This window comes from Melanerpes formicivorus, unplaced genomic scaffold (assembly GCF_026170545.1).
Source record: "Melanerpes formicivorus ecotype bairdi unplaced genomic scaffold, bMelFor1.0.p_v2 SCAF_9, whole genome shotgun sequence".
Classification (NCBI taxonomy): domain Eukaryota; kingdom Metazoa; phylum Chordata; class Aves; order Piciformes; family Picidae; genus Melanerpes; species Melanerpes formicivorus.
Window position 1 is genome coordinate 11,401,970 of NW_027142361.1, and position 26,814 is coordinate 11,428,783.

Consider the following 26,814-nt stretch of genomic DNA (forward strand, 5'->3'; position numbering starts at 1 on the left):
GCGAAGCTCTCGGTAAGGTTAATCTGGGGATACGCCTTTTAATAGCGGTTGCCCTGAGATACCCTTCCCGAGATGATCTTCCATGGAATCCTAAACCCTGGACTACCATAGATGAGGGAATTAAGCGCTTGAGAGAATTTGCTGTTAGAGAGCTACTCTATGGTGAACATGAAACTCTGAATCCTGACGACATTCCTGTGGGTATTGGTCTTGCTAAAAAGATCATCAAACTTGCTCCATCTAATTATGCAAACATTCTGGCAAGCAGAATTGTGTCAAGAAGTTATGGTGGAGCTTCTCCCACGGTTGGCCAATTCAGTGATCAAATGAGACAATTGGAGGATAGCATGACACGTGGTTCTTTGGTTTCGGCCATCAAAACTATGACTGGTGATATTCAGAATTGCATGAGAGAATTAAAGGATGAATTTAGAAATTCCATATCCCAATAGGCACAAAGGGATAATTTCAATTCTTCCTCCAGGTGGGTACAAGTCTCATCTGTGAGGAATACACGTCCTCCAAGGAGGTCATTCCAAAACAGGTCATTCCAAAACAGGTCATTCCAAAACAGACCACCAAGGCAATCACGTAGAACTATTTGGATAACTCTGCGTGATCAGTTTGGTGAGAACATGAATCGCTGGGATGGCCAACCAACTTCTAATCTTTTCAGGAGACTGAGGGAACTGCAAAGTGGCAGAACCCGAGGTAGCAATACCAGAAGGGTAGCTGTTACTTCCACAGTTCCCCAGAACGACTCTTATGGCTCCAACAGTGGCTCCAGTTATAACATGCAAAGTTATAACCCTGCACAATATGTGCAATGCACATGTGCGCATGTTCCCCATAACTAGGGGTGTCCTGCCTCCCACCAGGGGGAGGAGAGGGGTAACAGAGATAACAGAATCTATTGGGATGTGTACATCCAGTGGCCTGGCACTTCACAATTTCGGAAGTACAGGGCCTTGGTTGACACAGGAGCTCAGTGCACCATAATACCATCAAATTATCAGGGATCAGAGTCTATAACTATTCTGGGAGTCACTGGTGGATCTCAAGAGTTAAGTAAGGTAGAGGTTAACATAAGTTTAACTGGTAAACAATGGAGGAAGCATACAGTTGTGACCGGACCTGACGCACCTTGTATTTTGGGAATTGATTTTCAGAAAGAAGAGCGTTTCAAAGACCCTAGAGGTTACAAATGGGCTTTTGGAGTAGCTTCAATAGAAATTGATGGACAAAAATTGAAGCTGTCTGCTAGACCTGAGCTTTCTGATGAATCTGCAGTTGTGGGACAACATAAGATACAGGACATTAAATTGCCGGTTGCTTCTCAGACTGTGCATCACAGACAATACAGAACCAACCGTGACTCTTTGTTGCCCATTCAGAATCTGATTCGTCAGTTGGAGAGTCAGAAAGTCGTCAGCAAAACTCATTCACCTTTCAACAGTCCAGTGTGGCCTGTGCGGAAGCAGAATGGAGACTGGTGTCTGACAGTAGACTACCGAGCCCTTAATGAAGTAACACCACCTATGAGTGCAGCAGTACCAGACATGATGGAGCTTCAGTATGAGCTGGAATCCAATGAGGCCAAATGGTATGCTACCATAGACATTGCTAATGCATTTTTCTCTATTCCCATAGCAGAGGAATGCAGGCCTCAGTTTGCTTTCACCTGGAGAGGAATCCAGTGCACTTTCAACAGACTGCCAATGGGCTGGATCCACAGCTCAAGCATCTGTCATGCAGCGATCCACGATGCTCTGGAGAAAGGCGGTGCTCCAGAACACATCCAGTTCATCGATGATATCATCGTCTGGGGTAAAACTGCTGAGGAAGTCTTCGAGAAAGGTAACAAAATCATTGACATTCTTCTGAATGCAGGTTTTGCCATCAAGCGAGACAAGGTGAAAGGACCTACCACAGAAATTCAGTTTCTGGGAGTGCGGTGGCAGGATGGACGCCGACACATTCCAGTGGATGTGGTAAATAGAGTCTCTACCATGGCAAGTCCCACGAACAAGCAAGAGACCCTACGTTTCTTGGGGATAGTGGGATTTTGGAGACAACACATTCCTGGATACAGTCAGATTGTGAAACCTCTGTATGATGTGACTCGAAAGAGAAACCATTTCCACTGGGGACCTGAACAACAAGCAGCCTTTGACCAGATAAAACAAGAGGTGATTCAAGCAATGGGTCTGGGACCTGTCCGAGATGGTCCAGACATTAAGAACATTTTGTACATGGCTGCAAGTGACAATGGTCCAACCTGGTGCTTGTGGCAAAAAGCTCCAGGTGAGACACGTGGACGACCTCTTGGTTTCTGGAGTCGAGGTTACAGAGGTTCAGAGGCTAATTATACTCCAACAGAGAAAGAAATTTTAGCTGCCTATGAAGGAGTAAAGGCATCTTCTGAAGTGATTGGAACTGAATCACATCTTCTCGTAGCTCCCAGATTACCAGTTTTGAATTGGATGTTCAAAGGCAAAGGCTCCACACCACATCATGCCACAGACTCAACATGGTCTAAGTGGATGGCTCTGATAACACAGAGAGCTCGAATGGGAAATCTTGAAAGACCTGGTCTAGTGGAGGTGATCTCAAGTTGGCCTGAAGGTATCAACTGTGCTAAACCTCCAGAGGAGAAAGTGACTCGTGCTGAGGAAGCTCCTCCTTACAATGACCTTTCTGATGATGAAAAGAAATATGCTTTGTTCACAGACGGTTCCTGTCGTCTTGTTGGAAACAAGCGAAGGTGGAAGTCTGCTGTGTGGAGTCCAACACGCCGAGTTGCAGAGGCAAAAGATGGAGAAGGAGAATCCAGTCAGTTCGCGGAGGTAAAAGCTGTCCAGCTAGCTCTCGACGTGGCTGAACGTGAGAGATGGCCAAAGCTTTATCTCTACACCGACTCATGGATGGTAGCCAATGCTCTATGGGGTTGGCTAAAGAACTGGAAGAAGAGTGGTTGGCAGAGGAAAGGAAAACCCATTTGGGCAGCCAACCTATGGCAGGACATTGCTGATCGAATCGAGAGAATTCCAGTGAAAGTGAGACACATCGATGCTCACATTCCTAAGAGCAAAGCTACTGAGGAACAGCAACACAACCATCAGGCAGATCTAGCTGCAAGAGTTTCTCAAGTAGACATGGACTCTAATCTTGATCTCGACTGGAAACACCGAGGTGAGATGTTCTTAGCTCGGTGGGCTCACGATTCGTCAGGACATCAAGGCAGAGATGCAACATACCAATGGGCTCGTGACAGATCCATAGACATTTCCATGGATGCTATCACACAAGTCATCCATGACTGTGACATTTGTGCTGCTATTAAGCAGGCAAAACGACTTAAGCCCTTGTGGTATGGTGACAGATGGTCCAAGTACAAGTATGGTGAAGCTTGGCAGATTGACTACATCACTCTACCACGTTCTCGTTCTGGTAAGCAATACGTGCTTACTATGGTAGAGGCAAACACTGGATGGTTGGAAACTTATCCAGTTCCACATGCAACTGCACGCAACACCATTCTCGGTCTGGAGAGACAAATCCTGTGGAGACACGGAACTCCAGAGAGGATCGAATCAGACAACGGAACTCATTTCAAGAACAACCTTGTAAAGAGTTGGGCAAAAGAGCACGGTATTGAGTGGATATTCCACATTCCCTACTATGCACCAGCTTCAGGGAAGATTGAACGCTACAACGGTTTGTTGAAGACCACTCTCAAAGCCATGGGAGGTGGATCTTTGAAAAACTGGGAAAAACATTTAGCACAAGCAACTTGGCTGGTAAATAGTAGAGGTTCAGTGAACTGAGCTGGACCTGCACATTCCGATTTGCTACGGAAAGTAGAAGGTGATAGAGTTCCTGTTGTTAGAGAAAAGAACCTGTTAGGTAAAACTGTTTGGGTATTTTCACCCTCAGGAGAGGCTAAACCTGTCCGAGGGGTGGTTTCAGCTGAAGGTCCGGGTCACACTTATTGTGTACTGCAAGAGTATGGTGAAATTCAGTGTATACCACAAAGAAATTTAACTTTAGCTGAAAGAGGTTGATTTCGGACTGTTGTACAGCTACATCGCGTCCAGAGGAAGAGTCAACAAGGAATCTACGGTGCACGAACCCTGAGATCCCTGAGAGCCCTGAGTCAACTAAGAGACCCTGAGAATCCCTGTTTCCCTTTTCTTCGCTTCGTCGGTGAAGAAATGAACTGTTTTCCATTTTTCTCATTTTCTGATTTTCTTGGACTTTTGAATCATCTACATCTGAGCATAGCCGGAATGGACTATGAACTTTACTCACGAACTGTAAATATCGTTTTGGATTGGATGGACAGTGTGAACAGCCAATGAAATTGTTTAGAAGGGGTGGACTGTGGCCGGTTGACGTTGCCCCCTTAAGAAAGGGAATATGGTGGACGGAAGTTGGTAAACGGAAGGAATAGTCTAAACTAATTTCATTGGTGAAGTGGGAGGAAGCACCTTCGGAACTGGGAGTGAACTGGACATTTCCTGGACTTTTCTATCAGTCTTGCTTCTGCCTTTTCTTCGTGCAGCAGCTCTGTCTCTGTGCTGGGCTTTCTGCCAAGGCCTCAGCCTTGAAAACACAAAACACAGTTAACACAAACTGCTTCTAACATTTTTTTTTTTCCTCTCTTTTCTCTCTCTTTCTATCCCACTCTGGGAAAAGGGGGGGGAGAGAGGGGAGAGCGGAGGTGGGGAACCCCCTCTCTGTCCGAGGGGGGGGGTTACTCTCATTTCTGTGTTACTCTGCTATATATCTTTGTATATATTGTAGATATTGTAAATTTGTAAATATCCCCCTGCAAATCCTACATTGCTTTGTAAATATAGCTCCACTGCTTTGCTAATTCAGCCTGTGAGTTTTTTTTCCTTTCCCTTTACCCTACAAGGGGGAAGGGAGGAGGCCTCTTGGCCTTACCCCTTCCAAACCCACCACAATATGCTTTTTAGAAAAGCGACAGTGTAAGTTAAATTTTACAAAGGAGTTGGTGCCGCTGTTAAGCTATGCAGGAGAGTTAGGATATTTTAAGGACCCAAATGAGGTGTTTGAAAGATTGCAGTGGAAAAAGTCTGGATAAGACTTGTGGCTGCATGGCTTAGATGATGAAAAACGAGCAAAGGAGTGTGGAAAATGGTGGAAGATGGTTATGACAGCATTGGATCAGCATCATGCTGAGCAAATGGCAGCTTATCAAGCCAGGGTACGATTAGATCATACGGACCCAAATGGAGCAAGTGTTACACATGCTGGGTTGCCTTTGTCAGAAGAGGTTCAGGATTATTTAAGAAAGGAGAAGGCTGCGTGTGTAAAAGGACTAGGTGGCAGAGTTGAATTACAATCTGTAACGCAGGACTCTGCTGAGGAGCCTTCCCCGTCTCTTTTAGCTGAGCAAATTGTACAGGAGAAGAAAGTAGGTGAGGCCGAGGAGACAAACAGGGCGGTAGATCCTGGAGGTGGCGTTAAAGATCATGCAAGAAAGCACATAGAGTATTGGCGAAAGGTTGCAGAGCACTTAAACGCCGAAGGAGATCAGGAAGGGTTTAGCCGGCTGGCTGCTTCACATCAAGCTTTTCCAGTGATGTATACACAGGTCCCTGGGGAGCAAAATGTTGTTCAGGCTGATGTAACCCAATTGCCATGGAAATTGTTATCTCAATTAAGACAGACTGCGAGTCAGTTTGGGGTTCAATCTGAACCAGCTAGACAGATGATTGATTTTATTTACATGAACTATAATATGTTACCTAGAGATTCTTATAATGTTATGAAGCTAATCCTAACAGCATCTCAATTTATGACATTTTTGAATGAGTGGGAACACCTAGCTAGACAATCAGTTGGAGTACAAAGACAGCAAAACGATCCATTATTTGGTGTAACAGTAGATCAGTTGTGTGGATCAGGACAGTATGAGAGACCAGAGTTACAGGCACTTTTACAGCCGCCTGTTTTGCAAGCATCAGCCCAGATAGTAAGGAGGGCTTTTGAAAAGCAGAAGGATGGAAATGCAAATCCTCACTATATGGGAATTAAGCAAGGTAGACAGGAACCTCTTGGTGAATTTGTAGATAAGTTGCTTGCCGCACTTAGAGCAGCAAGCGTAGGAGAAGGTATCCGAGAGGCAATTTTAAGGCAGTGTTTAATGCAGAATGGGAACCAGCAGACGCAGCAGCTTATTACATCAGCAGATCCTAGATGGACAGTAGCCGAATTGTTGCAGAGGGCTCAGGACTTGCCAAGCAATCCGATGGCCATGTTGACCGAGGTGATTGATAAGGGATTACAAAAACAGGCTGAGGTGTTGTCAATGACAATGACAAAACAGCTTGAGCATAGTCAACAGGTTATGGCAGCCTTAGTACCTTTGCGCACAAACTCGAAAGGGCAAGGCCGACCCTATAAGCAGTCATCAGGCGAAATACAGTGTCATCGAAAAGCGTAAGGCGGAGATATCGTCTAAAGTAATGCCTGGACTTTTGGCCCATAGATCCGCTTTAGGGCATTTCCCTAGCGGAGATAGTTATTTTGATGAAGCTCGTTGGAGAGAATACAGGAACAAGTTGTGGGACTTGGTTATAGATGGTGATAAAACTGCTTGTCGTGGGATGGAAGGATAAGGCTGAGAAGCCTCCTCCCTTCCCCCTTTGTAAAGTAAAAGGGAAAAAAAAATTGAAGGGAAAGGAAAAAAAACTCGCAAGCTGAATTAGCAAAGCAGTGGAGCTATATTTACAAAGCAATGTAGGGTTTTGCAGGGAAATATTTACAAATTTACAATATCTACAATATATACAAAGATATACAACAGAGTAACACAGAAATGAGAGTAATCCCTCTCGGCAGAGAGGGGTCCCCCACCTCCGCTCTCCCCTCTCTCCCCCCCTTTCCCCAGAATGGGATAGAAAGAGAAAAGAAAGAGAGGAAAAAAAAGTTAGAAGCAGTTCGTGTTAATTGGAAAGGAGTTAATATACAGGCCTGGTATCTTATCGGCCTCAAGGCCGAAGCCTTGGCAGAAAGCCCAGGACAGAAAGCTGTTGCCTGAAGAAGAGGCGGAAGCAAGACTGACTGAGAAGTGCTGGAAATGTCCAGTATAGTCCCAGCTCAGAAGTGCTTCCTCCCACTCATCCAATGAAATTAGTTTAGACTATTCCTTCCGTTTACCAACTTCCGTCCACCATATTCCCTTTCTTAAGGGGGCAACGTCAACCGGCCACAGTCCACCCCTTCTAAACAATTTCATTGGCCGTTCATACTGTCCATCCAATCCAAAACGATATTTACAGTTCGTGAGTAAAGTTCATAGTCCATTCCGGCTATGCTCAGATGTAGATGATTCAAAAGTCCAAGAAAATCAGAAAACGAGAAAAATGGAAAACAGTTCATTTCTTCGCCGACGAAGCAAAGAAAAGGGAAACAGGGAAATCTCAGGGTCTCTTAGTTGACTCAGGGCTCTCAGGGATCTCAGGGTTCGTGCACCGTAGATTCCTCGTTGATTCTTCCTCTGGACACGATGTAGCTGTACAGTAGTTCAAAATTAACCTTTTTCAGCTAAAGTTAAATTTCTTTGTGGAATACACTGAATTTCACCATTCTCTTGCATTACCCAATAAGTGTGACCCGGACCTTCAGCTGAAACCACCCCTCGGACAGGTTTAGCCTCTCCGGAGGGTGAAAATACCCAAACAGTTTTACCTAACAGGTTCTTTTCTCTAACAACAGGAACTCTATCACCTTCCACTTTCCGTAGCAAATCTGAATGTGCAGGTCCAGCTCGGTTCACTGAACCTCTACTATTTACCAGCCAAGTTGCTTGTGCTAAATGTTTTTCCCAGTTTTTCAAAGATCCACCTCCCATGGCTTTGAGAGTGGTCTTCAACAAACCGTTGTAGCGTTCAATCTTCCCTGAAGCTGGTGCATAGTAGGGAATGTGGAATATCCACTCAATACCGTGCTCTTTTGCCCAGTTCTTTACAAGGTTGTTCTTGAAATGAGTTCCGTTGTCTGACTCAATCCTCTCTGGAGTTCCGTGTCTCCACAGGATTTGTCTCTCCAGACCGAGAATGGTGTTGCGTGCAGTTGCATGTGGAACTGGATAAGTTTCCAACCATCCAGTGTTTGCCTCTACCATAGTAAGCACGTATTGCTTACCAGAACGAGAACGTGGTAGAGTGATGTAGTCAATCTGCCAAGCTTCACCATACTTGTACTTGGACCATCTGTCACCATACCACAAGGGCTTAAGTCGTTTTGCCTGCTTAATAGCAGCACAAATGTCACAGTCATGGATGACTTGAGTGATAGCATCCATGGAAATGTCTATGGATCTGTCACGAGCCCATTGGTATGTTGCATCTCTGCCTTGATGTCCTGACGAATCGTGAGCCCACCGAGCTAAGAATATCTCACCTCGGTGTTTCCAGTCGAGATCAAGATTAGAGTCCATGTCTACTTGAGAAACTCTTGCAGCTAGATCTGCCTGATGGTTGTGTTGCTGTTCCTCAGTAGCTTTGCTCTTAGGAATGTGAGCATCGATGTGTCTCACTTTCACTGGAATTCTCTCGATTCGATCAGCAATGTCCTGCCATAGGTTGGCTGCCCAAATGGGTTTTCCTTTTCTCTGCCAACCACTCTTTTTCCAGTTCTTCAGCCAACCCCATAGAGCATTGGCTACCATCCATGAGTCGGTGTAGAGATAAAGCTTTGGCCATCTCTCACGTTCAGCCACGTCGAGAGCTAGCTGGACAGCTTTTACCTCTGCGAACTGACTGGATTCTCCTTCTCCATCTTTTGCCTCTGCAACTCGGCGTGTTGGACTCCACACTGCAGACTTCCACCTTCGCTTGTTTCCAACAAGACGACAGGAACCGTCTGTGAACAAAGCATATTTCTTTTCATCATCAGAAAGGTCATTGTAAGGAGGAGCTTCCTCAGCACGAGTTACTTTCTCCTCTGGAGGTTTGGCACAGTTGGTACCTTCAGGCCAACTTGAGATCACCTCCACTAGACCAGGTCTTTCAAGATTTCCCATTCGAGCTCTCTGTGTTATCAGAGCCATCCATTTAGACCAGGTTGAGTCTGTGGCATGATGTGGTGTGGAGCCTTTGCCTTTGAACATCCAATTCAAAACTGGTAATCTGGGAGCTAAGAGAAGTTGTGATTCAGTTCCAATCACTTCAGAAGATGCTTTTACTCCTTCATAGGCAGCTAAAATTTCTTTCTCTGTTGGAGTATAGTTAGCCTCTGAACCTCTGTAACCTCGACTCCAGAAACCAAGAGGTCGTCCACGTGTCTCACTTGGAGCTTTTTGCCACAAGCACCAGATTGGACCATTGTCACTTGCAGCTGTGTACAAAATGTTCTTAATGTCTGGACCATCTCGGACTGGTCCCAGACCCATTGCTTGAATCACCTCTTGTTTTATCTGGTCAAAGGCTGCTTGTTGTTCAGGTCCCCAGTGGAAATGGTTTCTCTTTCGAGTCACATCATACAGAGGTTTCACAATCTGACTGTATCCAGGAATGTGCAGTCTCCAAAATCCCACTATCCCCAAGAAACGTAGGGTCTCTTGCTTGTTTGTGGGACTTGCCATGGTAGAGACTCTATTTACCACATCCACTGGAATGTGTCGGCGTCCATCCTGCCAGCGCACTCCCAGAAATTGAATCTCTGTGGTAGGTCCTTTCACCTTGTCTCGCTTGATGGCAAAACCTGCATTCAGAAGAATGTCAATGATTTTGTTACCTTTCTCGAAGACTTCCTCAGCAGTTTTACCCCAGACGATGATATCATCGATGAACTGGATGTGTTCTGGAGCACCACCTTTCTCCAGAGCATCGTGGATCACTGCATGACAGATGCTTGAGCTGTGGATCCAGCCCATTGGCAGTCTGTTGAAAGTGTACTGGATTCCTCTCCAGGTGAAAGCAAACTGAGGCCTGCATTCCTCTGCTATGGGAATAGAGAAAAATGCATTAGCAATGTCTATGGTAGCATACCATTTGGCCACTTTGGATTCCAGCTCATACTGTAGTTCCATCATGTCTGGTACTGCTGCACTCATAGGTGGTGTTACTTCGTTTAGGGCTCGGTAGTCTACTGTCAGACGCCAGTCTCCATTCTGCTTCCGCACAGGCCACACTGGACTGTTGAAAGGTGAATGAGTTTTGCTGACGACTTTCTGACTTTCCAACTGACGAATCAGATTCTGAATGGGCAACAAAGAGTCACGGTTGGTTCTGTATTGTCTGTGATGCACAGTCTGAGAAGCAACCGGCAATTTAATGTCCTGTATCTTATGTTGTCCCACAACTGCAGATTCATCAGAAAGCTCAGGTCTGGCAGATAGCTTCAATTTTTGTCCATCAATTTCTATTGAAGCTACTCCAAAAGCCCATTTGTAACCTCTAGGGTCTCTGAAACGCCCTTCTCTCAGAAAATCAATTCCCAAAATACAAGGTGCGTCAGGTCCGGTCACAACTGTATGCTTCCTCCATTGTTTACCAGTTAGACTTATATTAACCTCTACCTTACTTAACTCTTGAGATCCACCAGTGACTCCCAGAATAGTTATAGACTCTGATCCCTGATAATTTGATGGTATTATGGTGCACTGAGCTCCTGTGTCAACCAAGGCCCTGTACTTCTGAAATTGTGAAGTGCCAGGCCACTGGATGTACACATCCCAATAGATTCTATTATCTCTGTTATCCCTCTCCTCCCCCTGGCGGGAGACAGGGCACCCCTAGTTATGGGGAACATGTGCACATGTGCATTGCACATATTGTGCAGGGTTATAACTTTGCATGTTATAACTGGAGCCACTGTTGGAGCCATAAGAGTCGTTCTGCAAAACAATCTGCAAAACAAGCTGCAAAAGTCGTGGCGAGAATGCATGAACTGTGTTAAAACCTACGAACTGAAACAGCGAATGGCTGCTGCAGTTAGAGCAACTTTGTCAGGACGAGACACAGCGCCAGGTGTATCTGAGTTGCAGCTGAAAGATGTGTCTGAGAACTGTCGACCGATCGACCGGGGCCGCCCCCGATACATCTTGCGGCGACCACACCACGTTTACCAGCCATCACCACTGCCGTTTGCACACAGCGGGGAACCTTCCTCTGACATCGCCAGCAACGGCTCGGATTCGGAAGACAACACCGGCAGCGAGGAATTCAAACAGCGCCGACTTTGCTTTACGGCCCCTCTTAGAAAAAATGGAGCGCTTGGAGGCTCGTGGTTACAGCGTTCCTGCCACCGCACTCCGCCCGCGAGCCCTGCCGGCCCCCGCGGATACCGACGGCTCCGACCAAGGCGGTACCGGCTGACGCACCACCGACACCGACAGCACCGACAGTAGCAGCGGAGCAGCTGCCACGGCAGCAGCCCCCACCCCTTTCCCCCGCAGCGGCTTTAGCCGCACTACTCTGTTCTGATTTAAAGCAACAGTACTCATTTTGTCATTTCTGATTGTAACGTCTTTCAGAGATTTGTTATTTAGAGTTTTGTTAAGTTTTTCTAATAAGCATAATGAATAAGTAAGCATTTGGTATTTACAGGTACTTAGTACATAGTAATTGCAGTAAGGTGTATGCACTTTGTTAAGAGTTCAAATTGTAAGATTTTCTTTTGGTTCGAACCTTCTTAGTTGTCTGCCTAGGCATTTCAAAGGAGCTCCATGTAATATAGTTAAGGAATGTATAAACAGCTTTTAATTTTGGAAAGTGTTTTTTAGTTAATGTACCAATTTTATTTCTTTTTAGACACTGATTTGATGGATTAATTTTAACATAGTCTTTTAAGGTTTTAAGGATTTTTGGTATTAGCATAAGTTAAGGTTTGTAGTAAATAGGTATTAATTTTAACAACTATTCCTTCACTAATGTGCAGAAGAACCAAGACTGAGAGGAAACAGCATTTCCCATGAAGTCGAACATCGATCACAATAACTGTTATGATAATCTGGGGTCAAAAGCATCAATCAAAAAAATATTTTGTCCTGAATGCTGAATTTGAAAATAGGCAGTTTGGGCTGGTAAATACAGAAAACCTATTTTGTGGTGAGAAAAAGGATTTAAATCCCCATGGAAAATTATTGAAAGGGATTGGCATAAGTGGGAAATACAGACTAGAGAAATTTTAGCTGGGAAATATCAGGAATAATTAAAAGGATTAGTAAAAGGAAAAGTAAGAGACATAAGATTTTGAAGGAAGAGGAATTGAAATAACAAAAGCACAATGGGAAATGGTAAACAAACTAACCAAGGAAGTAGAGAAGAGACTCCAAATGGAATTTTGAAGTGGGTTAAGGAGTTAAAAAATCTGTAGGGCTCCTGAAGAATGTAACTGCTGCCGAGAAGAAAATACACCCGGCTGCTGGTTGCACCCCGGCAGGCCGAGGAGGCAGAGTTAACATATACTGGTGGAGCCTAATTTTGATCCTAACCCTATTTGCACATAAGGAGTCCAATCGAGATCAAAAACCACGTTCCCATGTGTGGAATCTTGATCAGACCGGAGAGAAAAGACTTGAACTTGAGAAAGCAATAGTAAATTTTTCTGCTACAGTTGAAATCATGGTAAATGCAAGCATAGATGCAATAAAAGTGCAGCAAATTGAAATCAATAGTCTCTCGAAAATATCTACTCAGAATAGATTAGCTTTGGATTTTCTATATGTTAAGGAAGGGGGTGTATGTGTAGTCATAAATGTAAGTTGTTGTAGTTATGTTAATCTAGATAAACGAGTGGAAACAGATTTACAGGCGATTGTAAACCACAATCAGATATTACATCAGATTTCTTTAGATGATACTTCTTCTGGATTTAAAGAAATATGGGATAAATTAACTTTCTGGTTACCAAATCTAAATTGGCTTAAACATTTGTTTGTAATATTGTTGGGATAATTGTAATATTGCTATGCATAATACTCTGCAATTGTTGTTACAAAATACTAAGACCTTTAAGTAAGATTGCTCATGTCAACGAGTTACAAGTAGAGAATTATGATCAGAATGTGATCAGAACAGATGAACTTAATTATGATCCAATTAAGAAGGTTCTGAAATATCTGGAAATTTTAACACAAATCAATGGTGACAAAAAAAAAAAAAGGGGGGGGGGGGGAATTGTGATGAATATACTGGTGATTTGTGTTAAAATTGTAAGATTTAGAGTGCACTGGGATTAAGGGTCAGGATCTTGTGAGGCCTGTTTAGAGGGTAAAGAGAAAGAAACCTATCTTGCAGACTTGCAAGGACACTGTCTGGTTAATTGGAGACATCAAGGCTGAGAAGGAGCTGTCTTAAAGATAAACATACAGAACTGGGAATTTGTTTTCTTCAGATAAGAAGCCTGCACAATTGAGCATGTGTGAAAGTGGATGCTTTGACCCTTACCACACTGAATGTAGGGAGAAGGCATTTGACCACCTATTCTAAGACTATCATATGCCTCCCTTCTATTTAGCATAAGTTTGCTTATATAGATGATGAAACTATATAAGATGAAGAAAACTATTGTAAGGTTGCTTTTTGGGTGAAGTTGGTACCAATAAGAGATTAGTATTACTAGGATGAGCAAAAATGCATTATTATGGGTAATTTTTATATTGGGCAAAGCAATGAAGCTCTTTTGCTCTTGCTGATTGCCTGCAAGTTTTCTGTCTGTGAAGCTAGAGCCTGGCCAGATCTACCTTTACAGATTAAAGAAATCTTGCTACCATTAAACAAATTATGATTTTTGACCATCCTAGAGAAAATAAAGGTGCAACATAACAGGTAATAATGAATTGATTAAACATTTTCAGACGTGTCTGATAGGGATACCCAGACTTAATGTAAATATGTTTGTTAATTTTAGTAGTAAGTTTTAAGGTTCTTAGGTATCATTGTACTCATTTTGATTATTGTTAAACTTGTTTATAATTGTATTATGCAAAGTGTTCAAAGAATAACTTCCAAGGCCTTACTTGCACAAAAGAAAAATGAGGGAATTGTTGTTGGGGTTTGTTTTGAGCAAGAGGGGACATGGGTACCAGGAACACCTGTGCAATTCAGGCCTTGAAGAATTCTCTGTTGATAATATACTGGCGGAGTAGGAGATGTGAGAAAGTGCTGATTGCTTGGTATGCTGAAGTCCAGCTGCCCCTGAGATGGGAGGCAAGCAAGATAAGGAGGAGGCGAGATCTGGGAAAGAGAGCAATTAGGCCGGATAGAAGAATTCCACAGAGTTGTGAAAACAATGATGTAACCTTTTAGAGAGCAACCAATAGTATGTTGCCAAGTGGGCATAATTATAGCAAACTGTATATAAGATGTGTCTGATGCTCAATAAAGTTGGAATCCGCTGATCAAATTGGTCGAATAAGCGGCCCCCTTCTTGCAGTAGTTATTGTGGCTACTCTGCAGATCAGATTGCAAAAGATAAGGGAGTTTAAATTTAGTTCTGGGCGTTGTTTTGGTTTTTTGGCAGTTGGGGGCTCATGTGTTGTTGTTGGGGCAATTGTGTTAAGTTCTTGTGGATTGCAGGGGGACACCTGGTGTGTGACCGGTGGCACAGAGGCCCTCCTGCTATTTCAAGCAGGGGTGGTTCTTAACTATCGGAATGGGGGCACCGCTTGAGAATGCGGGACCTGCCCTTCCTCCACCTTTATTCCCTGCGGAGCAGTAGAAGCGGCAGGGAGTGAAGTGGGGGAGGGCCAGCGGCAAGCAGATCAAAGTCAGGTCCGTTCTCGCTGCGGGGTAGGGTCAGCCGCAGCGAGCGGGCGAGCTCAGCTCCCTATGGGCGAATGGGGACTCCAGTTGGAAAGCTGTTCTCAAGGGCCCTGAGGACGTGCTTATGGCTTTTGCTGGAGGAGGCATTTGAATGCCCGAGGGGTGGAGGCGATTTTGATTCTGTACCGCGGTGATAGAGGTGGCCGGAGCCCTCCTGTATGCCCGGTGGCGGCGGGTCCGGCCATGCGCTCGGAGCGGCGACAGTGGTCCCTGGCCGTCCACTTGAGCTGCGGTGGCGGCGGACCCGGCCGTGCACTCGGAGTGGCGACGGCGGTCCTGGCCGTGCGCTTGGGCTGCAGCGGGGCCGGCCCTAGTCTCTTCCCCGACCTTTTCAGACGAGTTCCGAAAATGGCACCGAGCACCTGGCTCCACCTCTCTTCTTCTCAGTAGGTTGTGGTGCAGCCCCTCCCTCTTCCGGGGGAGGGTTGTGTTGTTGGATGCTGTCACGTCTGGGTACGTGAACGCCTAGTGAGAAAGGCGGTGTACTGTGACATGCATCTGTATAGCCTCGGGCCGCGGCTGGAAGCGGTCAGCACTGGGCTTGGGATAGGTCCGTGCAGGGTTGTGAAAGGCTCAGCGTGCTGTTTTCCTGGAGGGGTGGAGAAGCAGTTAGAGCCTGATTGTTCTGACTGGCTTGCCCCAGGGGTGGAAATATGCCGCTGAGTAAATAGAGATGGGAATAAAGGTTTGGTTGAGAAGTTGTGAGGTTCTTTCCAGGTGACCAGGATGTCCAACGGATCCATGAAGAGCTTGCACCACAGAAGAGTGAACTCTGCATCGCTGGGAGGTTCCGTTAGATGAGGGAAGAAGACCTGGAATGGACTGACACTTGAGCCTGAATGAGAGACTGTTTGGGTGGACGCCCAGATGAAGATATGGACTTCGCCGAACATGTCATCAGAAGATTTCTGATTTAATGATGTGTTTGGGTGCAAAGATTATGGTATGAAATAAGGGGTGGCGTGTTGCAGTTTGAGCTGGGTGCCCCCCTGCAATGTTTACTTCCTGTGTCCAGAAGTCCAGCCCAGAGGGGCGGACACAGGAAATTATGTAGTATTTCCTACCACAATCCTTTGCACCACTATAAGATCCTGTGCGGAGTCTAGCATGCTCTCTTTTCTTCCTCCTCCGTCAGCCGGTAACTGGGGAGATGTCTCCTGGCTTTGGGCCTGGCTAGGCCCAAGGCCATGGGGGGATGGGCAGTCTCAGATCTGGCCAGCTGAGACTAGCCTAGCATGGGAGGGGGAAGGCCCTGGGGGTCTCGGGTGTACCCTCAGGTGGGGATGGGATCTCTCTGGGTCTGTTTTGGGATTTTTCTTTGTCACTGTGCTTTTGGCTTTCTGTAAATGTTCACCGCTTTCTATTTAAACTTTCCATCACTTTTGCAATCTATTTGTCTGAGTGTTTATCGTTGCCAGGGGTGGGGAAGGGGGCTGCCTCAACCCAGCACAGTCTGTCTTTGGAGTAAAAAATTTCGCCCCAAAATCTAATCTAAACTTCCCCTGTTATAGCTTGCATCCCTTGCCTCTGTGCACCTTTACGACCGTCTCTCTTTCCTCTATATCCCCCTTCATGTAATCGAATATCCTGAACACTCAACAGAACTAGCTCTTTCAATCACTCAAGTCATAAACTGCTAGCCCCTTAATTATCTTGGTAGTCATCATCTGAATTCTTTAAACAGCTCGCACCACACAGGCACAGGCCTAGTTCAGACACAAGCCTTCAGTGTGACAAGCAGGAACAGGGACATCATTCTGCCCCTGTACAGTGCACTGCTTAGGCCACACCTCGAGTACTGTGTCCAGTTCTGGGCTCCCCAGTTATGGAAGGATGTTGACTGGCTGGAGCGTGTCCAGAGAAGGGCAACAAAGTTGGTGAGGGGCTTGGAACTGGCTGCGGGGGAGAAGAGACCAACATCCGCCTGTCTACAACCTCCCTTCAGGTAGTTGCAGAGAGCAATAAGCCTCTCTACCCTCCAGCAGATCAACTCCTGCCCCCAGCTTGGTGTTGTCAGCAAATTTATTGATGATCGACTCAATGCCCTCATCCAGGTCATCAATAAAGATATTAAAGAGCACAGGGCCCAGCACTGATCCTTGGGGCACACCACTAGTGACTGGCCGCCAGCTGGATGTGCCACCATTCACCACCACTATCTGGGCTTGGCCCTACAGCCAGTTCCTATCCCAATGCACTGTGCTCCCATTCAAGCCATGGGCTGACAGCTTGGCCAGGAGTTTGCTATGGGGGACGGTGTCAAATCAGTACCAGAACAAGAGGACACAGTCTCAGGCTGCACCAGGGGAGGTTTAGGCTGGAGGTTAGGAAGAAGTTCTATACAGAGAGAGTGATTGCCCATTGGAATGGGCTGCCCGAGGAGGTGGTGGAGTCACCAGCACTGGGGGTGTTCAGGAGGAGACTTGATAGGGTGCTTGGTTGCATGGTTTAGTTGGTTGGGTGGTGTTGGATGACAGGTTGGACACGATGATCTTGAAGATCTCTTCCAACCTGGTTTATTCTATTCTATTCTAAAACAAATGTAGGCAAACTTTTAAAACTACCCTACTGCTTCAGAAAAGTACTTCCTGTGGCAATGCCAGCAACAAGCAGTGTGAGCAATCTGGCAGTGCAGGCCTAGAGCCTGACATGGTGGTAGGCCATGCTCAGCATAAATGCAGAGCCAGCTAGCAGTGTAGCAAAACAGTGCTGTGCCTGCAGCATGTAACTAAAACAAGGCACTGGTAGCTATAAACATGGACAGTTATCTTGGGACAACAGGACATGCACCTGCATCAACAAACCTTGCGTGTCGTTAGTAGTTGGACCAATAATCTGTAATAGTGCGATGTGTGGTCATCATAGGGAACCAATGAAGCCATGCCAACAAGGCACTCTGAGTTTATATAAGTTTTAGAAGTTCCCTTGCTACACACTTCTGCCTTTCCTTTCTCCTCTTCTACACTTTACTGTGCTATACTCGCACCACAGGCCTGCACCATAGGCCTGCAATACTGGAACAATAAAGGAACAATACTCGATCGTATTGGTCAGCCGTATTGATTCCAGTCTCCGTCGTCTATAACTTCCATTTCTACTGAGGATTTTTCAAACCTCAAGTACAATAAGAAACACATTTCTTACTGAGCTAAGATTAAATTTAAAGGCTACAATTAGACAATTGCATGCTGTAGTTCACGCCAGTTAACACTTGGTCTGCTAAAGTGACAAAACTTCTAGCTTCAAAACTGCCACAACTTCCTTGGTGGGGAAGGAGTTGATGGGACAGTACATACACCTCACTGTTCAGAAGAGTTTTGAGTAAATAACCCAAGTATGAGGACTCATACATCCTCTTAACAAGTTATACCAGCAGGTCTCCTAAAGTCCTTTGCAACTATTCTTTTTGACAAGTCTTAGCTACACTGCCTTCCCTGTCTCAAGACACAGAGATTCTTTTTATATTCACTAATTTAAAAAAGTTAGATACCATCCTCAAGGTCTGAGGCCAAGTAGCACAGCACAGCTTGCTCCCATGCAGTGAAAATCTCTTATCCCTTAAAAAGAAAGTGCCACATTCAATCTGTCAGCTGATGATGGACACTCCTTTCAAGTTGGGCTGAACCTGGCCTGTGCAATAAAAATCACTGCAGAACTAGAAGACAGGCTGGGAGGCTAACCAAGGAAAAACCACTTCCTCAGGAAGTTAGACACAAAACAAAAATAAAAATATTATTTTAAGTGTAGGAAATGAAAGATGCTGTAGTTAAAATGGGGGAGAGTTCAGAAATTGGAGTCTGATGGATGGAAGACCTTTATCCTATCTTTTATACGTGCCAAAGCTGAGATTGTTTGGAGTCTGAGGTTTACGAGTTTATATTCCAAACATAAAGTCAGTCCATACTATGTCAGTACTCCAGGAAAACAACATTCCTCAAGCCCCAGAGAGACTGCGTGTGGTTTTGGAGCAACATTTTACTCTGGCCACTCCAAGAAGTCTTTCACTTACCAACCAGACATCAGCAGCTTCAGCAATAAACATGAGTTCACATCATGGCTTAAGCACCCATTGTCTATCTGTTAATTATACTACATTTAGTAAAATGTTTGTTCTTCTACCATGCCAGTGGACATGGCTAAGTGTTTTATGATGTGGGGAAAATTCAGAATCCTTTAGATCTAAGCTTACAATAAGTAAGGACAGTCTGTACGACTTCTGTCAGCATTTTCAAATGGTTTGAGCTTGTGTTCTCTGCCAGGAGATACTACACAGCTCTACACCATGCATCAATTATGAAACTGAAAGTATTTTCTAGCATAATTTTTATCAATTTGATTAGCATCACCTAAGCAAAAGGTTCAGAAAATTTCCAACTCTTCTGATCGTTAAAGACAGGAGTTATTTTCCTTAATTAACCACTTCATGGAAAAATTACTGGGAAAATAAATAGTGTTCCCTTATTAATTAACCTATTCATTAACTTAGCAAAGATTCACTGAAGCCCCAAAACAGATAGCTTTCGAGAATGTGAAGCAATGGAAGGGAGCACAAACCACATAGAGTAATAAATCAGCTGAGGCCTGGGACACTGTGACAGAAAAAGAAGATAAGTGATAAGGGCTGACGAAGTGAGCATGATTCAGAACCAGAAAGGTCAAACTGACCCTAACAGCCTTGTCCAGTCAGTAAAACTAAGCCAGGCACACCAGGAATTGACCAAATTAGGAAAGGGTTCAAAAGTTTAAGAGAGGAAGACTCATCAGAAGACCCCTGCCCATGATGAAGGCCACCGGAATGACCACCAAGAGGATCCTCAAAAGAGATGTCCCCGCCCACGCTCCGCCTACACCACGCCTCTTATGAATATGTATGCAGAGATATGATTATGTATGTGATCTCCAACGCGTTGCTAATAAAATACCTCCTGCCTGGCTCGCCAGAAAATGATGCCGAATTTTGCCCCAAAAGGCAAGAATAACTGCCTAAGAGACTCAGTTTAAGTCAGATAGACAGGAGGTATTTTATTAGCAACGCGTTGGAGAAATCACTAAATGGATTTCTACCTTTCCCGTAACAAAAGCATGTCTTTTATACAGTTTTGGATGTGGTATTGCATCAGATCACATACATAATCATATCTCTGCATACATATTCATAAGAGGCGTGGTGTAGGCGGAGCGTGGGCGGGGACATCTCTTTTGAGGATCCTCTTGGTGGTCATTCCGGTGGCCTTCATCATGGGCAGGGGTCTTCTGATGAGTCTTCCTCTCTTAAACTTTTGAACCCTTTCCTAATTTGGTCAATTCCCGGTGTGCCTGGCTTAGTTTTACTGACTGGACAAGGCTGTTAGGGTCAGTTTGACCTTTCTGGTTCTGAATCATGCTCACTTCGTCAGCCCTTATCACTTATCTTCTTTTTCTGTCACAGTGTCCCAGGCCTCAGCTGATTTATTACTCTATGTGGTTTGTGCTCCCTTCCATTGCTTCACATTCTCGAAAGCTATCTGTTTTGGGGCTTCATCACCTACAAAAATAAATTCTTTAAAGTCCTGCTCTAATGGATACCACAGTAAGATCAAATGCACTGCCATCTAAATAATCCACTTCTGTGATATAGGCACACCAGATGATGGACTAATTCCACTAGAAAAACCAGCAATTCTATACTTTGTGTCCCACTTTTTACAGACCAGCTCTTTCCCATAGTATTTCATTTTTCTTTACCACACTTTTTTAAGAATTAATCAGGTTGGAAAAGACCTTCAAAATCACCAAGTCCAATCTATCACCCAACACCATCTAATCAACTAAACCATGGCACTAAGTGCCTCATCCAGTCTCTTTTTAAACACTTCCAGTGACAGTGACTCCACCTCCTCCCTGGGTAGCACATTCCAATGGCAAATCTCTCTTTCTGTGAAGAATTTCCTCCTAACATCCAGCCTAAACCTCCCCTGGCACAGCTTGAGACTGTGTCCTCTCATTCTGTCACTGGTTGCCTGGGAGAAGAGACCAACCCCCTCCTGGCTACAACCTCCCTTCAGGTAGTTGTAGACAGCAATAAGGTCTCCCCTGAGCCTCCTCTTCTCCAGGCTAAACAACCTCAGCTCTCTCAGCCTCTCCTCATAGGGCTTGTGCTCTAAATCCCTCACCAGCCTTGCTGCCCTTCTCTGGACATGTTTGAGTAACTCAACATCTTTATAAAGTCATAGCAACCAAATGCCTATTTCACTTTGCCAGACCCAGTGTCTCCTCAGGTGCCACAACACAATGAATAAGAGGTTAGATATCCACATACACTCAAATTACTTATGGATACAAGTGCTGTTCAGTATTCTTTAAAGATGGGTTTTGAAGAAAAACAGTTGTGACCGTTTGAGGCTGTGCCTTTAAGAAAGAGACAGTGCTGGGACACTCTGGCTGAATATTTTGTAAACATAGACAGGTCTAAATTAATTTCATTGGTAGATTGGTAGAATGCAGCCTTAAGTTTTAGTGCAGCTGGATTTTTTTCTCAGTTCGTTCCTTTCCTTCTCCCTTTCCAGCTTGTCCGCTTCTGGGCAACTAGCCAGAGTTCTGACCTTGGATAACAGATAAGGCCTACTAACACCTTTCTCCCTTAATAACTGCCTTTTCTCTCTCTAACCCTTTTTGGGAAAAAAGGGAGGTAGGGGGAGAGAGCGGGGTACAGGGGGGGAACCCTCCTCTGTCCAGAGGAAGGAATTTCATTCCTGTATTTTTTTTCTTTGCTGTATATCTCTGTATATATATTGTAAATACTGTATATATCATGTATAAATAACCTGCATTTTCACATTGCTTTAAATATAGCATCCCTTTTGCTTCTCCGACTGAGTTAGCTGTGGGGTTTTTTTTCCTCTTTGTGGGGGAGGGAAAGCTAGGCCTTCTCTCTCGCTGTAAGGGCATTTAAAAACTGCAAGAGAGTTCCTACAGAAGATACGAAATCTCCAGTACACAAAATTGCAAAGAGCAGGACAAACACCTCTTGGGACTGGTTTAGGAACAGGCAATTGTAATCTTTGCAACTGAGACTGTTGCTGTGCCCACATCCAAAGAAGTAAACCAAACTGTATCATGTCACAGCCCTGACCATTACCATTTGATCATCTCTAATGAAGCTTACTGAATTACAGAATCTGCTTCTGGTACATCTCAGGCACAGGCCAACAAGCAATCTCCCAGACATTCCCAGGTACAGCTAATGAGATAAGATAAACTGGGGACTATTGCAATAGCCAATTTAGGAGCAGTCACCTTCTTTTAAAGTTTGATAGCTTTATAGAATAGATGTGAACATATGCTGCTATCTGGTCTGGCCACCAAGAACAGACTTTGGCAGAGTGTCATCCACTAGCAGGGATGTAACATTTAGGTATGTCTTAAACTCTTTCCTCAAGTTCCACAGTTCTGACTGTGCAGTGGTTTTGTAGGCCATGAGAGGACAATCTGCAGCAATGGCAAGCATAACACAAATCTGATCCATCTGCTCCCATAATCTGCCCTTGGATTCTGTTTTGAAGCTTGTGAGAGACAGCACTATATTTGGGAATCAGATTGTGGACCCTTCAAGAGAAATATTCCTTATTTACAAAAAAAGTAAATGACAATATTTCAAAGACTCCTAGTTAAGTGCTTACTGCCATTCTTTTATTACATATCAAGCACTTGTTTTCTCTGCTCTGAAGCTATTCAATTTAATTTGCAGTATTGAAGACCAACTCCCTCTACAGCAATTAATGAAATTTTACTGTTGACATATTCTTTACCACAAAAGACAGCATCAAAAGCTACATTCTAAAACAAATGAATGATAAAAATGTAGAGAGAAGGAAATACTTCAGAACTTCAGATGAAGATTCCCTATATGGCTTTTTGGTTTTTAACTTATTAGTAAATGGACAACATATTGTGAAGTCACTAATGCTGTGTGACTCTAACATTCAAACTTCTTAATATGTTAACTCATTTCAGGTTGGAAACTGAAAGTCACTACAAACTTTTGAAAGTATTTTTTTAACTCATGAATTCCCATCCCACTTTGAGTAAACTAGCCAGACCCCTGAAGTTTTGCATTTCTCAGTGAGAAATCAGAGCCCAGATTTACTGTCTACAGAGGCACTGCATAGGACTTTAGAAGATGTGTCCCTACTTTTCTACAAGATTTCCACACAGTTTTGAGCAAGAAATTGAGTCTTAAATCTCAGAGGGTGTTTGATTTCCATTGGTTTCAAGTAGGTTCAATCACTGTGGCTATATCCCAACTACAGTGCACCAAGCTCATCAGAGTGAGACACAGACACTTTCCTTGCATATCCTTTTTTCCTGGGAAAGGAAAGATGGACATAAGACATTCAAGGGAGTCATAAGCAGCCATGACCCCAGTTTGAATTATTGAGGGAGAACTCCAGAGCAGTCTGCTGAACCGCATGACTCTGGTTGCTCTGTAAATAGGAGCTCTGTCCAAACCTGATTATATGCACAATTTTTTCCACACTTCCCCACAGTCAGAGAGGCAGGGGACAGACTATGCTCCTGCAGATGATTTGACAGTACGTCTGGTCAGTAAGGAGACAGGTGCAATTCACTTACACTTGCCAAATCAGAAAACAAAACATGCAGCACGTGGCTGGTGGGCTGTACACCACAGTAAGAGCATTTTGCTTCCTGCCAGCCAAATCTCCAGAAATATTTTAGGGTTGGGATTATTCTAGGCTTAATTCTATTAGGAACTATTTGACTTCTATTCCCAGTTAGCCAACAGCAGTGGCAAAAACTGTGATTTCTTATGACAACCAGAGTCAAACAGACCAGATGTCAAACTTATCCTTCAAGCTGCCAGTCCCTCCCAGAACCCACTCACTCACAGATACGGATCTTGACTATATAATGCCTATTCACTTGGTCCTGGTATTGCACTACCTTTCAAATCCATGACTCAGTCCAATACTTCACAAAGTCCCTGCAAAGGGCAGGGTACTTTCTTAAGAGCAGCTGAAATAAAAAATTCAAACTGAGAACTCAAAACTTGCTTGTAATGAATCCTCACATTTAAATGTGAGGGGTGGCCTACAGTCCCACAGTCAGGGTATCAGATTGGCACTCAAGAGTCCAAGAGAATTATTTCATGTCCAGTTGAAATGTGCAAGTATGGTCCCCATACCAGCCTCCCAACCACAGATTGCCAACTCTCCCAAACTTTGCCCTTGTGTCAGCACTGAAAACTAACACCACTAAAGCTATGCAAAAATAACTTCTAGCTGCATCAGTGAGGTGATCTGACTCACCACATACCCATACAATTGCTAGAATCAACTAAAGAGAGAAGCCAAGAAAGAGTCAGAGGTGTGGAGTATGAAGGACACCTCTTTTGGCATTCCAGGCAATCTTTGAATTATGTCTCAAAACTGGCCTTCTTTCCCAGAGAAAAAACCTTCCACATCTCCCTTGATCTTCCTCTGCCTCAGCTTCCCAACTATACAGTGCTTCCTCCAACAGTGCATTGAGGCAATGTACACAAAGGCTGACATTGATAAATAGGAAAAATACAAGCTGATGCCTGGAAAAGAACTTCCTAAATAAATGAAGACTATATGATAGGTCATGTACTGTGCTACTGTGTTCTACTGTTCCGATGTCAGAGGAGGAATATAATCAGAGTGGAAACACAGCAGTAGCTCTACGTTATGCTAATACCTCATGTGACTTGGCATCCTTTCAGTAGTATTGAAAAACAAGTTTGTTTGTTAGGCTATAACTTTACATTTTCCGCATTCTCAGAGCTCAAAGTAAGCTCTTACTGTGTTTCAGTTGGTTTTGATGATTGCTGTGTGTTCACAGATAAACAAATGTGTGCACCTGCACATACTCAGGTATGGAAAAGGCCCCAAAATAAAACTTTCCCAGCCCTCTTAGAGACTATGCTGAGTCAGGTAAGCAGATATTATCAAGTAGTCTATTTTCATGCATTAGTGAACTGAAGCTATCAGGACAGCAGCAAGTATCTAAAACCATGAGAAGCTATTTTCATGGCTTTTTGCCTAAAATCATAACAATCATGTTGAGTCTTCTCCTTCACTGTCTCCCCACTCTTTCCTCCAGCTCTTTTCATACAATTAGGCTTATTTTACTGTACTGAGAGTACATCCCTCTGATTTCTAATTGGGTACACTGATGACACCAAAACTTTATCTATGTACACTAATATTTGCCAGTATTTGTTTCCTAAGATAGCAGAGACATAGATAAAACCAACCAGAAAATAAAATATACAGAAGGACTCCAGACCACCCTCCAGACTGTGAACCAAATCAGAGGTTAATAGGTCTATCAAGGTCAATGACTTTACATGTGAAAAGTACAATGATCTACCAGTTAGTCTGCAACATCAATGCTGGCATCCTGTTAGTAGGACAGGCCTCTTTATGATAGAGATGACAAAAATGTTGCAGTTTTGTCTCCTCCCCACTCTCCACAAGATATATTTTCTCTTTCTCCACTATTAAAAGCAATAGCTGACCTGAAGTGGGGGAGAGAGGGAGGGATAGTGTACCCTTTTTTCACATAAAATAAATCCAAAACATCTGAAACTTTCATTTTTATATGTGGCAAATGCACGACTGCCAGACAGGCTCTGCTCTGCTGTTAAATCTCTCTGGCCTGCTATCACTGCCATTATTCTATCACAGAGGAAGTCCTAGCTAAGCAGTAGCACTAATTTGCATCAGCAGCCACCAGCCAAGGGGACACAAAACATCATCCTCAACGTAAAATAGGAAGAAGCGCATAGAGGGCCAGGGAGCTCACGCAGCTCTGCAGGAGCAGAGACCCCAAACAGACACCTCCCCGCAACTGCCCGGCTCCCTCTGCAGGTAAACCTGGAAGGCATCAGATCTCTTTTCATCCAACCCCAGTGCACAAAGCACTGCCAACCCCAGATAAACCCAACAGCTCCGCTGCCTCCTGTAGCTCCCCAAATCCAGACTCTTCGCCACGGAAAAGGAGGTGCTGCAGGCAGCAGCCCCCTGAGCCCCCGGCAGGACCGGAGCCGCCTCCTGCGGCTCCAGCGCTCGGCGGGGCAAACATGGCCTTCGCCGCCCAACTCAGCGCTGAGGAAGAATGCTGCCTTTCCTCTCTGCTCCCGCTGTCCGCGCAGAGGCCGCGCCGAGCCCCGGCACCCACCTCCGCCGCCTCTCGCGGGCTCTGCTTGCTGGCCGCCGCCGCTGCCGCCGCTGCCGCCGCCTTTGTGCTCGCCACCTGCCACGGCCCACAGGGACAGGGACGCAACCGGCTGCGCAGCGGTGCCAGCCCGGAGGAGGGACCGCAGAGTCCAGGGAAGACGCGGCGGGGCGTGAAGCAAAAACAGGGCGGGGACAGCGGCCTGGGCCGGCCCTAGGGTTGGGGCTGGGGCTGAGCCTTCCGCGGTGAGGGAAACTGTGGGCAGGCCTGCTACCGCCTACCGATGGCGGGGAAGGCGGGCAGCAGCATTGCCGCCTCCCCTCGCACCAGGGTCGGTAGCCGGCTGATGGCACAGCGGGCGCCGGCTTGGGGCCGCCGCCAGCAGCCGCGGCCTCGAGACGCTGAGTCAGAGCGGGGGGCGGTGCGCTAACGGCAACCCGCCGCCCGCCTCGGGAGGCCGACCTCCGGCTCCACACTCTCTCGAGGTCTCAGCCAGAGAGCTGCGGGGCCAACCTCCACCACCTGCTGCTATAGCTTGACTAAGCAGGCAGCTTCGGCAGCTCGAGGTAGCATCATTTGTGTTTTCTTCTTTAAGCCTGCTTCTCTCTCGAAACAGTAATCACAGAAATACTTTTTTTTACCAGCTCGTTTCTGCGTCAGACATGTTTAACAAAGGAGGCATCTTTATTCAGGTTTGTAGATGGGAAAACTAGAGAGTCAAAAAGGGAATTGTTCAGCCCACTCTGATGGGCAGGTCCCTGAAATGCACCAAATGGAACTAGGGGTTCCCAGAGTACGGCACTCAGGCCCCTTC

The 26,814-nt window shown here is 45.1% G+C and overlaps 1 protein-coding gene across 1 annotated transcript in view; it reads right to left on the reverse strand.

Annotated features, from left to right (window-relative positions):
• The window catches only part of LOC137443319 (phosphatidate phosphatase LPIN1-like), a 106,405-nt gene extending 80,272 nt beyond the window's left edge, over positions 1-26,133 (reverse strand). Inside the window, 1 exon segment of the mRNA XM_068142909.1 lies at positions 26,004-26,133. The gene's annotated coding sequence lies outside the window, so the exon portion shown is untranslated.
• Between the last annotated feature and the right edge of the window lie 681 nt (positions 26,134-26,814).